The following is a 15,757-nucleotide window of genomic DNA, read 5'->3' as shown; positions in this document are numbered from 1 at the left end:
GAGGCAGGGTTGGAGGCAGCTGTGCCTGAAATTGCATACTACTGGCTGTCATGCCAGTTGACCAACATGCCCGCTAACATGTCCGCCAGCAGCAGGTAGCCAATTAGGCTCAGTAAAGCGTCTATCGAAGGCACTGCACAAATTTTCCAGATGTCCCACTCACCCACTCAGGCAGAAGCCCATAGGATGGATGGACGCAGCAACCCACGATTGCCAGTTGGCCACAGCTGCAGCTACTGGCCATCCTATGGTGGTGCTGCCAGTTACCAAGGGCGTCGGGATCTCCCATGGGCCCTCCCTGCTGCACAGCCCATCTACTGCCCCTAACTGAATGGGGTTCCTGAAGGGGGCTGCTTAATTGGTCGCCACTTCTAAAATCTCCCCCAGGTTCCCAATCCGCATCTCATCCTGACAGTAGCACTGGGACCCAGGAATGAAAATTTTGCCCAATGTTTTGGATCATTAACCTTTCATCAGAACTGAGAAAAGAAATGTGTTAGGTTTTGGTAAGTTAAAGGAGGGAGGATGAGAAAAGAACAAAAGGAAAGGTCTGTGATAAATTTGAAGACAGGAGAGATTAAATGACAAGCATTGGTGGTGCAAGGCCAAAGGGAGTGCTAATGGGACGAGGAAAGAAACAAAAGACGTCTCCAGAGGAGGCGTGAATGGCCGAATGATGAACAGCTGCTGCCTGAAAGCAAAAACAAGAGAAAAACAAAAATAAAACAGAAACCTGCAAAGAAAAAGGCAACAAAATGGGGACAGAGGTTACGGTCTGAAATTGTTGAACTCAATTTTGAGTCTGAAAGTACTTAATTGAAAGATAAGGTGCTGTTCTTCAGGCTAACACTGGAACACTGCCGGAGGCCAAGGGCAGAGGTCAGGTGGCGGATTAAAATGGCAAGCCACCGGCAGCTCAGGGTCACACTTGTGGACTGACGGGAGGTATTCCGCTCAGTCTGCATTTCGTCTCCCCAATGTAGAGGAGACTACTTTGTGGGCAGCAAATGCAGCAAATGCAGCATACTAAATTAAGAGAAGTATATGTAAATTACTGATTCACCTAGAAGGAGTAATTGGGGCCCTGGACGGTGAGGAGAGAGGAGGTAAAAGGGCAGGTGTTGCATCTCCTGATTTTTTTTTCTAGTTTATTCGTTCACAGGTTGTGGGTGTCACTGGCTAGGCCAGCATTTATTGCCTTTGAGAAGGTGGTGGTGAGCTGCCTTCTTGAACCCCTGCAGTCCATGTGGTTTAACTACACGCCCAATGCTGTTAGGAAGAGATTTCCAGGATTTTGAAATAAATCATGAAAAGGTGCCGTAAGAAGGGGAGAGTGAGTTGGGAATGATTGAGGAGTGGACAGGGTGTCACGGAGGGAACAGTCCTTTTGGAATTTTGAAAGGTGAGGGGAGGGGAAGATGTGTCTGGTGATGGAATGAGGTAGCGGAAATGGAGGAGGATGATCCATTAAATACGGACGCTGACGGGGTGGAATTTGAGGACAAGGAGAACCCTAACATGGTCCTGGGAGGGAGCAGAAGGGATGAGAGTGGAGGTGTGGGAAATAGATCAGACATAGGTGAGGGCCCTGTCAAACATGGAGAGGGAGTTTTTCGGTTGAGATAAAAGGAGATATGGAAAGGAGGTATGCTGGTGTGGAAAGTTGTATCATCAGAACAGATGCGATGGAGACAGACAAACTGGGAGAATGGAATGGAGCCCTTACAGAAATCAGGCTGTGAGGAAATATGGTCAACGTGGCTGTGGGAGTCAGTGGGCACATAATAAATGCTTGTTGATTGATAGCTTATTCCCAGAAATGGAGACATAGGGAATTCGAGAAAGGGAAGAGTCAGAGATAGACCATTTGAAGGTGAGGAATGGGTGGAAATTGGAAGCAAAGTTGGTGAAATTTCCCAGTTCAGGGTGAGAGCAAGGAAACCACACTGATAGAGTCATCAATACACCAGCAAAAGAACTGAGGGAGGGGGCCTGAGTAGGACTGGAATAAAGAATGTTTCATGTATTCAAAAAAAAGGCAGGCATAGCTAGGACCTATGTGTGTACCCATAGCAGCAGGTTTTATTTGGAGGAAGTGAGTGGAATACAATTTGGAGAGATTGGACATCTGGCTGCAGTTTTTGGATAAAATCCAGGAGGCTCCCTCCGCACCCTCTCGCCTCTGAGTTAGAAGGCTATGGTGTCAAGCTCCACTCCGGAGACTTGAGTCCAAAAATATAGGGCAGAATTTTACGTGTATCAGGCAGGCGTGCGCCCGACCCAATTGGACGTGAAATCGCACGCGATAACGTCAGGCGAGCGCCCCAACATCATCCTGTGCTCAATTGGTATTTCGGTTGGCGGGTGCACATGCGCAAGGGCTGCACCCGCCATTAATTAAGATGCTAGTTAATGCCATTAAAAAGGCAATTGAACCTGATTTTATGATGCCCATGCGATTTTGTGCTCGTCAAGTGCAAAGCGGGCAGGTGGCCAGCCGACAATTTGCAAAACCTCATCCACGAGTGGGATAAAAAGGGCCAGCAGCATTGCCAATGTGAGTAGTGAGGAGACTGGTAGATACCTTGCTGCTGGTGACTTATTGGTACTTGCCAGCTTCATCTCTGTTTGGGGCTTCATTCTTAGCATTTCCAGGCTTCACTTCAGGTCTCCTTAGTGTCTCCAAGGACCCTGGAGGATTCAGGCCATGTGGACCCTTCCAGGTATCAGACAGCCTTCCCTTACCCTGGTAATGGGGATTGTGGTCTCCACTGGAGGCACCTCCTCAGAGGAGGAAGAGAGGGGAAGAAGGGAGAGGAGGCCAGGTGTCCCAATGCAGCTTGCAGGGGAGAGACCTGTAGGAGGAGAGGCACAGGTACAAGGGTTGCAGGGCCAGCAGGAAGTCCAAGGCGTGAGGGGCCGCAGAAGATGCCATTATCCTGTGCCAGGGTTTACAGGCGGCGATGCAGCTACCTCAATGTGTCCAAGTTGCAATGCCGAAGGCGGCTCCGCCTCTCAAGGGAGACAGTGACCTTCATTTGTCAGCTGATCGGCCCTGAGATCAGCTCCGACTTTGTGGGTGGATACCCCATGCCAGTGGCTCTGAAGGTCACAGTGGCCCTCAAATTCTATGCCTTCCAGGGCTCAGTGGGGGATCTTTGTGGAGTCTCCCAATCAGCTGTCCACAGTTGCGTCAAGCTAGTGACAGAAGCTCTGTTCAGGCAGGTATTGGCTTTCATTTACTTCCGTACAGACAAGGCCAGTCAAGCTGAGCGAGTCAGAGACTTTTCAGTGATTGCTAGGTTCCCCTTGTCCAGGGTGCAATCAACTGCACACATGTGGCCATCAAGGCGCCAGTGGGTCAGCCGGGAGCCTTTGTCAACAGGAAGGGATTCCACTCCATGAACGTGCAGATAGTGTGTGATCACACATGCAGATTCTGCAAGTCTATCTCAGGTACCCTGGCAGCTCCCATGACAAGTACATCCTGAGACACTCCCAGGTGCCGAGGCTCTTCAGTGCTCCAGCCTGACTGGATGGATGGCTACTGGGTGACAAGGGCTATCTGTTGAAAAGGTGACTTATGATGCCTCTCCGCCACCCAAGAACAGAGGCAGAGCAGCGGTATGATAGGAGCCATGCCTCCACAAGAACGGTGATAGAGAGGCCCTTAGGTCTTCTGAAGATTTGCTTCCGATGCCTGGACCCTTCAGGTGCAGCACTACAATACTCCCCAGAGCAGGTGTCACTGATAGTGGTTGCATGCTGCGCTCTCCACAATCTGACACTGGCAAGGGGGTACCCCCTGGAGGAAGAGGATCTTGATGCAGCTGCACAGGCTACAGAGGATGAATCTAATAGTGAGTCCAAAGAGGAGCATGGTGAAGAGAACGCTGAGGGCATGGATGTAGACCTCTGTAACGTCCTGGGTGGCAAGGAAGCCTTGATCCAATGCTGGTCAGCTAGGTTGCCCAATAAGCACTACCACCTCATGCCAGGGCTGCTGCCTCCATCCCGGATGTATAAAATTACCCTTTCCTTTGACCCCAAAGTCCACTCAGTGCCTGTGCAATAAAGTTTAGAGTCACCCACATCCAGCATTATATACTGGCGTACTTTGCATCACATTAAATAAAAAAGGTGAAGCATATTCAGACCATTACGACAAAAGGAAGTTTATCTCACTTTGACAGTCCAAACAAATTAACAGAGCCTTCTCTGGTCTTCAGCCCCAGACCAATAAACATAAACATAACATTGCACAACAGAAGATCACCCATGACCAGTCCCTCTTGTGCCCATGGTGCTTTAAACTTACGTTTGCAAGTGCTACGTCTTGGTTCTCCCCCCTCGCTGGCAGCAGCATTGGAGGCAGCCTGCTCAGTCTGCTGCCTTGATGACCTTGATGACCTTCAGGGCCATCCTCTGGCCAGTGGAGCCTGTGCTGGCCCTGCCTGGGAGGGAGTGTCCAGTGCCATGGTTGGCATCTCCCCAGTCGCCGCAGCCTCATCAAATGTCACGGTCACTGGCAGAGGGGCGGAGGAGCCACTGCCATCATCCAGAGTGCCCTGAGAGGAGCCCACAGAGACGACAGGAACCTCATGCGCCAATCTGAGCTCATTCTGGATCTCCCTGCTCACCATTGATGGACGGGCAGCTAGCTGGGATACTGGGTGCCTCATCCATCTCCCATACTGACACTGACCACCTGACATCAGTGCCTGTGTGAGGGCTTGCAGGTCCGAGCGCAGCCCCAGGAACACCTGATTCTATACCTGGAGCTGCCTCTCCATGAAAATCGCCACTCTCTCAATGGAGGAGGCAGTGTGCTTGACCATGAGGGTCAAAGCAGTGCTCATACTCCACACGGACTCCTCCATAATGGAGGTCATGGCACGCATACCCTCATGGATCTCCGCCAGATCCTCCCGTACATCCCGCTGGACATCCAGTATCTGCCGCCTAATGGACGACTCCAGAGGCTCATCATCTGATTTGACTGAGCATCGTCCTGTTTTCCAGCAGCCCTCCGACTGCCAGCGCCCTGGGCACTCTCTGCCTCTGCCTGCACCTCAAGCAAGTGTGAAGTTCCCTCACCACTGTGCACTGACATTCTAGCTGCTGATCTAACGCCCGAGGTGCTGGTATTTGCAACGGTGCCTGGTTGAGAGAATGGGTGTGACGCGGGTGCATCGGGAGCCTGGTGGTCCTCTGGCGTCAGGTGTGGGATCCTGCGATTGGGTGCGTGGTGGCAAATCTAAGGCAGAACAATGACATGTCCTTAGTTTAAGTCATCACATTGTCACTGTGCATGCCAGGAATCCTGTTGAGGCCATGAGGATCTGCATCATGGTGTTATCGTCTTTCAGTGATCAATGGGAAATCCAGTTTCGAGGCTCCCATCAATGATGAGACAACACAAGAATGTTTGTACCATCCGAAACTCTCAGCTCTGTGCACTGCACCCTTACCTTCATCTGACACCCCAGCCTCTCCGCGGCCAGTTCACTGAAGTGTTCTCCATCTCCAAGGCATCCTGCTCATACCCTCGTGAGGATTAGGAGGTTTTAGGGTCCTCCGCCGGTCCGTGACCTTTAAATGTTGTTATAAACCATCTTCTCCTGATATGACAGAGGAGCATTGACTAGTCCACAAGTGCCACTGCAGCCTGGCCAACCCCACCTGAGGAGCACCTTGCAGGACACATCCAAGTCGTGGCCCTTGAGCTGCAAGCAACCAGGGCTCACCCCTTTGGCCAGCTCCGGCATCATTGACAGTTGGCACTCAGACTCTAACACCCCTGAGCTCCACGGGGGTACAGCCAGATCTTAACACTTCAACACACTAATCCATGCCAACACGGTACCCGTCCTTCCTAAGCACAGTAGGTCATTAAAACTCTTGCGGCACTGGACCCATGTGTGCCACACAACATCATAGCTGCTGACCAGCACTGTCACCTCCTCCCAAGCTCTTTTTGTAAGGCACGGCGGTGGCCTCCTCTTTCCATCCCTGGGGACAAGTGTGTTCCTCCTGGCAGCCACCTCCTCCAGGACGACCGCAAAGCACTCATCAGAAAACCAGGGGGGGCCGAGTGCCCACCTGACCCGCCCACCTGCCTGGCATCTGCAGCAACACAGGAGATGTCTTTTTCACTAGCAACCTTCCAGGGGCTGACTGTACCGTTTTTAAACCGGCCGCCGGGTTGCCATTGGGCCTGGTGGCCAACAGGCCCCTCTCCCACCCAGCCCTTCCCAACCATTTGGGAGCCGCCATTCACGCTGGACAGGCCTTTATTGGCCCAGCAGCATGAAATCGCGATCGGGGCCAATCGCGGGCAGCAGCACCTTTCCTGGCCACTCCCAGCCCCGCCGATCGCGCCTGCCCATAGACTGAGGAAGTGCTGCACTGATGTTTGGATGAGAAGTTATCCTCTCAGGCAGATGCAAAGATCCCACTTCTTCAAAGAAATACAGTGGAGATATCAAAATCACCAAAAGAACAGGTGATCTGGTTATTATCTCACTGCTGTGTTGTTGCCTGTTAACTGGTTGCCTCTTTTCCTATATTACAACAGTGGCTACAGTTTAAAGTACTTAATTGGTTATAAAACACTTTGAAATGTCCGAGGGCTTGAATGACACTGTATAAAAATTCTTTCCTTGAGGTTTACGAAGGAAAGAAAGTTATATTTATATCGCACCTTACACGTCCTTGAGATGTTCCAAAGCAAATAAACTACTTTTAAAGCGTATCATGCAAGTGAAATATCTGCAAGCATAACATACTTGGTTGTGTAGGGACAGGTGCTGTTACCAATTTGCACACAGCAATGTGGTAAATTACCACTTGCCCTGATTTTGCTGGTGTTGTTTGAGAGATAAACATTAGTGAGGGCACCTGAAGAATTCCACTGCTTTTCTTCAAATTGCGCCAGTGGATCTTTAAATCTACCTAAAGGCTCTCGGTTTGACACCTTATCCAAAAGAAGGCACCTGCAACAGTGCAGCACTCTGTCAATGCTACATTGAAGCATCAGTCTAGTATACCCATGCAATTCTGGAGTCGGACTTCAATTCAAAACCATCTGACCTAGGGATGAGAGTGTTCCCACTGAACCAAGTTGGTGCTTAAGCCTGAAATTGGCTCTAAACTTCCTCTTTAGGTATTAGTTTGGGTTAATAGTGTTTGAGACCTTTTCATCATTCAAAGTAGTTGGATTCAGTGTGCTGGCATCTCCTGAAAAATTGCCTCAAACAGCAGAAGGATGACTTTACTCATCTTCAAGTAGTAATCAGAAACAACTGCAGAACTGGCTTATCTACCAAATGTGTAAAATAGGCTTCACAGAGGAGTATGTTAAAGTCTGAAAGAACATTTACTAAGAAACTTATGGCTTGGGTCAGTTTGAGCACTCTTTCCTCAGTTAAAAAGCTGCTAGTCCAACTCCTACTCCAGGGACATGAGTATGTAATCTAGGCTGACACTTCAGTGTGACTGAAACATTAAATCAAGTTCCAGCCTGCCCTCTCAGGTCGATGTAAAAGGTCCCTTGACAGAATTCAAAGAAGAGCAGGGGATTTCCTCCCAGTGTTCAACAGGCCAACATTCACCCCTTAAGCAACATCACTAAAATAGATTTCTTGTTATTTATTTCATAGCTGTTCATGGGCCCTTGCTGTGTGCAAGCTGGCTGGCTGTCTTATTTTCCTATATTACAGCAGAGGCTTTTAAAGTTTTTTATTGGTTGTGAAGGATATCCTGATGTCCTAAAGTGAATATAAAAATGTAATTTCTTTTGTGGAAGAATCTTAAGAAATTGGAACTTTGCATATCAGAAGAGCAAAGAAGCTATAGATTTCAGGTTACCAGCTGAGACATAAATAATGAAGCACATCAGAATAAGAAAAGGAAAAAGTTGCATTTAAATCACATACTATATCATCTCTCAGAATCATCATAAGGTGCTTCACATAGAATTTATTGCTTGAATGTGAATGCATGTTGTTAGGTAGGCAAATGGGGCAGCACTTTATACACACAAAATCTCACGATCAGAAATATAATAAATGATCACTTAATATAAATACAAAATACTGTGGATGTTGGAAATCAGAGATTAAAACAGAAAATGCTGACAATACTCAGCAGGTTGGCAGCATTGAGAGAAACAGTTAATGTTTGAGGTTTGTGACCTTTCATTAATTGATCTGTTTTTGTTGGCATTGTTTGAGAAAAGAATGCCAGGTACCTGAAGGAAACCTTGCATTTTTCGTAGAATGCCATGGGATCTTCAAGATCCACTTGAACAGACTGATGGGACTTCAGTTTAACATCTCATCCAAAGAACAATTGATGCTTCCTCCAACAATGCAGGATCCCTTCAGCATTGCACTAATCTATCAGCCTATGCTATATCAAAACCTGGAACTGGGGCTTGAAATCATAACATTTTCTTGACAATCTTAAACCCTCAGAAAGCAGAAGATTGTATAATGTTGCACCTATTGCAGAAGTTATGTCTATTTGTTCAGGTAAGTCTTAGGTTGGAACTTTATCATACTTATTGTAATAGAAAACATTTAGTGTCCACCTTTGACAGAAAATTATATTTTCAGCTTTATTGTATGTGTCATCAAAAAGTACCCACACCAGCCTGTTTGAAGCCTTTCACTTCACTTGTAATAATCATAAATTACCATATTATTTAGGGTAAATACAATCTCTAAATATTCCCTTGTTAAAGAACATTGTGAGGTAATTAATACATATGCTGACCGACAGCACCAAGTGCAGGAGGGTTTTATTTAAGTGCTTGAATGATTGTTACTCAGGTATTTTTCAATCAACCCATCCACCCAAATTGCTAGGCTGCAGGTGCATGTAATACATCCAGGTACTAGAAGCAACAATCACATGAATGATGGACTGTGCCTCCACAAAATCTGGGAATGGTATGCAATACAAGACTGATGACCTATAGCAAAGCCAATGTTTTCTTTATTGCAGTAAAGTTCATATGCAATATACCACCAGGACAGCAGCATTGTTCTTTGAGTAATTATTACCTGACAGACTTTCTTCATTGCCAATATTAAAGCCGCTTATTTGCCTCCTCTGCACGTGGCTCTTTAGGATCTGGACCTCCCATATCAATGCTGAGGTTGCCCCATGCTCTCCCCAATGGAGGCAGTGGTTGTTCAGGAAAAATAACGGGCATACTTTGTATGCTAAGGGATTGCATAGACACGTGTAACTTGTACTCCCAAGCATCTGGTAAAACTAGGGCTTAAACTATATGTGAAGTGAGTGATGTGTTCTAACCCAGGACTAATGTTAGCTAGCTTTACAGCACTTAATTTTACTCCATGGCAAAACGTTTCAGATCAGTTAACATTGACTATAGAAAAAGGTAATGTTAAATGGGTTTTATGATAATGCAAGGCTGCATTTATGCTTGTTTATGTTAGTATTATGTAGGCGCAATCCAGGCAGAATCCCCTGAACCGGTATAAAAGATCAGAGAATTTTAAATGGAACTGAGTTATGCCAAAACCACTTGTTTTCTGTAATTCTTTTGAACAAAGAACAAAGAAAAATACAGCACAGGAACAGGCCCTTCGGCCCTCCAAGCCTGCGCCGATCATATTGCCTGTCAAACTAAAACATTTTGCACTTCCAGGGTCCGTATCCCTCTACTCCCATCCTATTCATGTATTTGTCAAGCTGCCTCTTAAACACCACTATCGTACCTGCTTCCACCACCTCCTCTGGCAGCGAATTCCAGACACTCACTACCCTCTGCGTAAAAAACTTGCCCTGCACATCTCCTCTAAAGTTTTCTCCTCTTGCCTTAAATCTATGTCCCCTAATTGACTCTTCCACCCTGGGAAAAAGCTTCTGACTATCTACTCTGTCCATGCCACTCATAATTTTGTAAACTTCTATCAAGTCACCCCTCAATCTCTGTCGCTCTAGTGAGAACAATCCGAGTTTCTCCAACCTCTCCTCATAGCTAATAACCTCCAGACCAGGCAGCATCCTGGTAAACCTCCTCTGCACCCTCTCCAATGCCTCCATATCCTTCTGGTAATGTGGCGACCAGAATTGCATGCAATATTCCAAGTGTGGCCTAACCAAGGTTCTATACAGCTGCAGCATGACTTCCCAGCTTTTATACGCAATACCCCTGCCGATGAAGGCAAGCATGCCATATGCCTTCCTGACTACCTTATCCACCTGCGTTGCCACTTTCAGTGACCTGTGGACCTGTACACCCAGATCCCTCTGCCCGTCGATGCACTTAAGGCTTCTGCCATTTATTGTATAATTCCTACCTGTATTAGACCTTCCAAGATGCATTGCAATACACTGACTCAAAATTCAGTTCGCCAGAACAGGCCTCTCCCACTAAATTGGCCACTTCCCCAGGTGAAAATTGCAAAATGCCTCTGATTGCATTCATTCAAAGAGACTGTTCACATTGCATTCATTTTCTTCAGCGCACAGGCACTAGTAGGCATGTTTTAAAAGTCTTTTCATATTAAAAACTTTTAAATTACTAGTTAACTGACTAGTGTACAACAATTAAAATATTACATGGTTCAATATGTTAACTGGATCCCAAACCAGATGTTGGAAGTATACATCTAGACACAAATCATTTTCTTGATAGTAGGTTTATTTACAGAACACAGCATTACATATCTCTGCCTCCTAACTACCAATCAATCCAGTTTCCCAGCTGTCCATTTATATACTCTTTTAAATATACCATTTAAACAAATAAGCTCATTAATAGCCCCTTAAGGGGGCATGCTCAATATACTTAATCAGTACCCTGCCTTTAACAATACAATTAACATACCATGAATATGGTTTTTTTTAAAAGTAATTTTCAGTGATTCAAATCAGGTTATTCACTGGAGAACGGGTCAGTCTTATTGAAAATACTTATTTTGGGAGATTTTCATTCATAAAATTGCACCAGGTTGCCATTTTTAAATAACCAATTAACTATTTTTGTTATTGATAATTGCACTCCTTTATGGAAGATTTTACATTTGCAATTATACAATTAATGTTACAGAAACTTGAACTGTAACCTAAGCAGTGTAAATTCAAATGCATTTTGGATGCAATTTCCCAATTGCGTCCAAAATGCAAATTCTACTCAACAAACTTTTGCCACAAATGTTCAGCTTCATTTAATAAATATTCAATGCATTTATTCAAAGTTAATAATTATTAGAAATTATATTCCTAGATTTATTTTCAATGGAAATTTACTGTGTGAACTGAGCATCAACAGCTAAGCAAGAAACTTTATTGTCACTTTCACTGTCCTTATAGTGTGATCAATGACATCAACAACCTACATTTATATACCATGTTTAGTGTTGAAGATTATCGTAATGTGTTTCACAGAGGCATAACTAAAAAATGGATACTAAGGCATAGAAGAAAACATTAAGATGTGAGATTTAAGGGGTGACTTTAAGGAGGAGTAAGAGCTGGAGGTGGAAAGGATTTAGGAAGGGAATAGTTCTTTGTATTGATCTTCCAGCTTCTCCAGCATAAGAGTAGCTAGAGGCGGTATTCCCAGGATGGGAGATTCCTTGTCCCTGGCCTGACAGAGGAATGTCAAGCCAAAGTACCAAGTGAGACCAAATGTACCGGCTGCTGCCCAGCAGTGGTAGGGTCCACCTCAAGAAGGGAGACACATAACCAATGTGTTAATCAAGATGAAAAAATTACAAATTTCCCCATCAGTTTGACACATAAAACGCAAATTGTATTTTGCATAAGAAAATCATTGCAAAGGCTGGCAAAATTATCCACCAAAGCAAGGTGGACAATTCCAGTTGCAGAGGGACTCAACAGGTGGACACAGAACATCTGTCAGTACAGTGCTGCTGATCTTGCCTAGTATCCCTCTGCAGGTCTTCTTCTATGTCTTCCAACACGTTAAATAGTGGATCCCTGCTGGGAAATTCATTAGTGCCAGTAATAATGCTGGGGACAGCAAAAACCAAACAAGTGACACAAAGGTTCTTATGAAATTAAGTACCAGTGTAATAAAAAAGGCTAGAATACTGCAGATTTAAAAATTCCCCCCTTTAAATTAATCACTGGCACAGCTGATTTCCAGCAATGTTTGATTCCCACTTCACAAACCCATTTTAGAAATAACATTCTACATCAAGAATTCACATGGTGGGTGTCCTAGACCCAAGGGAATAAATAGGGAATAAACGCCTGTTCTGACAAGGACATAGTGCACCTTTATCGTCCATTGCCCACTCCCAGGCCAGTAGAATGTACTGTGCCCAGCAAAGTCTTTGGGCTTTGAGCAGGATGAAACTCTCACTTGCTACAAGCCTCAATGGCCAATCTAAGCTCTTCTTAGGCAGTCCCTTGGGATCAAGGATGACTTGCTTCCTCTCCGGTTCGATGGGTTCTGGGATAGCTGATGAGTCCAATGCGCAACCTGCAGATCCTGCCACGTGAGAGGCAGCTGGTGCTTGAAGGATCAGATGGATGAGTTGTTTGGAGGTTTGTGCGGTCTTTCCAACGCCTCGACTTTGCACGTTCCTGACAAAGTCCCTTAACGTGTTCATTTTGTTCGGTCACAAACCAGGAACTCCCATGAGCCAGCTGGGATGTTTGATCTCTTCACACGCCTCGATGCTGGGCATGTTGGCTTGGGAGAGGTTGCTCCTGTTGGACTGCCTTTCTTGTCACCGGATTTGAAGGACCTTGCAAAGGCACCACTGGTGGTACTTCTCCAGTGCTTTGAGGTCTCAAAGCACATGGGAGTATGGGGATCACTGCTGTCCGGTAAACCATGATCTTAGTGTTGTAATCTTAGCTACACTGTTTAGAAATAACCTGCAGGTGCCCAGAGGTGGTTGCTAAAGACAGGGTTAATCTCCTGAAGCCATTCCAGGATTATGTATTGAGACAGATTTAAAATGCAGCAGCAGGTGTTTGTGACATACTCCGCGACAGGGTGTGTGTGTGAATAGATATATGGGTGAGTGTGTGAGTGACAAGATGAGTGCACAAATGAAACCTGTGATAAGAAGTCATCTCATTATAGTAACTGCCTGAAGGCATTAAAAACAGATGTTAGCAAATAGTTCACATTGTGTTGTAAGAACGTTGCTGTGTTATGTTTGGAGTTATTTGAATTGTTCTTTACTTTTAATATTAATTCTTAAGATCTACAATAATAGCTTTGAATATTTGAAAAGTGTTAAAATGAACAATGGTCACAATCTTATTTTGGAGAAAAAAATACATTTTAGGAAGGTCAAAAACATCACTGTAAATCTCTGTAAGATCTTTTCTTTGGGCAAAATTTTGTTTATAATTTCCAATCCCCTTTTTCAATTTTCAGTTTTAATTTTTACTTCCCGTCCATTGATTGAAACCCATCATTCCAAATCTCGAAACTCAAAGCACAACCTAATTCCAGACTTCAAATAATTTCTTCTGAATGATTCAAACGCCCGCTAATAATAATAATTGTAAATTATACAAAATCTTTTTCCATCCTGAATACAGACTGTGTGAGTAAAAGCCGCCCAGCTTCACAGGGTGACCTTTGCCCAAGAGTGTGCGTCAGTCACTGTATCCAATTTGATACTATGCAGGAGCACAGAGAGGGAGGTGTATAATGCAAACATGCAGCCTGCTATTTTTCCTTTACCGACAGCTGTCTATTTTATCAGCTGTGTCCTGTTTTCTGATAGAGTTGCACCACTGTCATCACTTGATCAGATAACAGACGAGTTTACATTGATGTTCTATTCAAAAATATGCTTAAAATAATACTTTGCTGTTTTCATTTCTTTATTTGGGTTGTTTTTAATAGATGTGGTCCGGAATTATCATAGATGTTTTAATGGATTTTCCTTTTTTTTCCCTTTTGGACATCAGATGGAATGTGTTTCCAGCACTTGGGAATACTAAATTGACATAATACGGTTCTTATGAGCAGGGACGCACATGAATAAACTGCGAGTTTCTGCCAATCACATCAGTAGCAGCTAAGGATCAAGGACTAGCACCTTCTGAATTGGATTAATTATGAATGGATAAAATCACTTTATATCTTTGGGCATTGATATCTTATTTATAATGGTTAGTCTGCATAAGAACTGTATGGTGCTACTAAGTGAAAAGGTTGCAATACAAAGAAAGTCTCCTTTAATAAAGCAGGTGCATCACGAGCTGCTTTCAAATTTATATTTTTATATTAATCGATTTTAAGATCACAGATATAAGTGAATACCATTATTAAATGATGAACCTATAGTTACCTAATCAGTCACAATGCTATTTGTCAAAATAGTAATAGAATATGTGGTTCTAAAGGCATTTTTGTTCAATGATATAGAGGGCAGGATTTTCAATCACTGCCATGGTTGGGAACAGAGGAGGATGTGGAAAATACTAGCATTGGCCAACATGTCGGCTTTTCAACATCTTCCCTGGTGCCAGCCATTTTAGGGAGGTGGTTCCAGGGCCTGACAAGACAGCCTACCCCCACAAGGCGAGCAGTCAATTTGGCTCTTTAAGAGCCTTCAATTCCCGTACCGGCTGAGGTCACTCATGAAGGCCCCCCCTTCTCAAACTTGCCCCTTGCCTGAGGTGTGGTGGCCCTCAGGTTAAACCCACCACCAGTCATCTCTCTCTAATGAGACAGCAGCCTATGGTCCTCTAGGACTACGGCATCTTTCACTTTCACTAAGGACAGTTAAATGAAAGCTGATTAGGATTTTCTAGTCGGTCAACAGTTTTCTGATGCGAAGGAGGCAGTTCAACTGCTTGGAGGTAGGCACCCAACAACAGGCCTGGGTGCCAGCACTCCAGCCAGGCCTTCAGGCCCTCCCTGCCTGCATGGATGCAGATGTAGCCACAGACCACCTTTTAGAGGGATTCTTGCCCTTCCACAACCCCTCCCCAACACCTTCTTTTCTTCTTAGGCAGTCCTTCGACTCCTTGCTTCCACTTCAGTTCGATGAGTCCTGAGATGGCTGATAAGTCCATCGTGGGTCTGCAGATACTGCCACATGCGGGACAGGTGATGCTTGAAGGGTAGGGTACATGAGTTATTGGGAGGCTTGTCCGCTCTCTTTGAAGCCTCGAATTTGCCTCTGCGTGTTCCCAATGAAGTCTCTCATTGTGTTCAGTGTCTTCCCAAATTAACCTTCTCCATTTTGGTTAGCCACAGGCTGGGGACTCCTATGAGTTTGCGGGAATGTTTGACCTCTTCAGAGATGCTTGGGAGAGGACACTGCTCTTGCACCATCTTTCTTGCCACCGGATTTGGAGGGTCTTGCAAAGGCACTGTTGGTGTTACTTCACCAGTGCTTTGAGGTGCCTGCTTTAGTTGTCCAAGTCTCCGAAGCGTAAAGAAACACGGGGATCACTGCTGCCCAGTAAACCATGACCTTAATCTTGGGTTTGAGATCCTGGTCTTCAAAAATTCTTTTCCTCAGTTGGCCGAAGACTGAGCTGGCACAGTGATGGCAATGATGAAGTTCGTCATCTATGTGTGCCTGCATTGAGAGGAGGCTCCCAAGATATGGAAAATGGTCCACATTTTCCAGGATCTCGCCATTGATCTTAATTCATGTGGGAATGTGTAATGCTATGGGGGCTGGTTGGAAGAGAACCTTAGTTTTCCGGGTGTTTAGAGAAAGGATAATTTTCTCATCTGCTTCAGATAAGGAGTCGAAAATGACCT

General features: G+C 45.1%; 1 long non-coding RNA gene across 2 annotated transcripts in view; it reads left to right on the top strand.

Annotated features, from left to right (window-relative positions):
- The window catches only part of LOC144693477 (uncharacterized), a 33,950-nt gene extending 19,715 nt beyond the window's left edge, over window positions 1-14,235 (top strand). For both annotated transcript variants that reach the window (XR_013579545.1, XR_013579546.1), the window contains exon 3: window positions 13,945-14,235. This is a non-coding gene — a long non-coding RNA (uncharacterized LOC144693477). The remainder of the gene's footprint in view (window positions 1-13,944) is intronic.
- The last annotated feature ends 1,522 nt before the right edge of the window (window positions 14,236-15,757 follow it).

The sequence above is a fragment of the Cetorhinus maximus genome, chromosome 18, assembly GCF_964194155.1.
Source record: "Cetorhinus maximus chromosome 18, sCetMax3.hap1.1, whole genome shotgun sequence".
NCBI lineage: Eukaryota > Metazoa > Chordata > Chondrichthyes > Lamniformes > Cetorhinidae > Cetorhinus > Cetorhinus maximus.
This window is presented reverse-complemented; position numbering and strand designations above follow the sequence as displayed.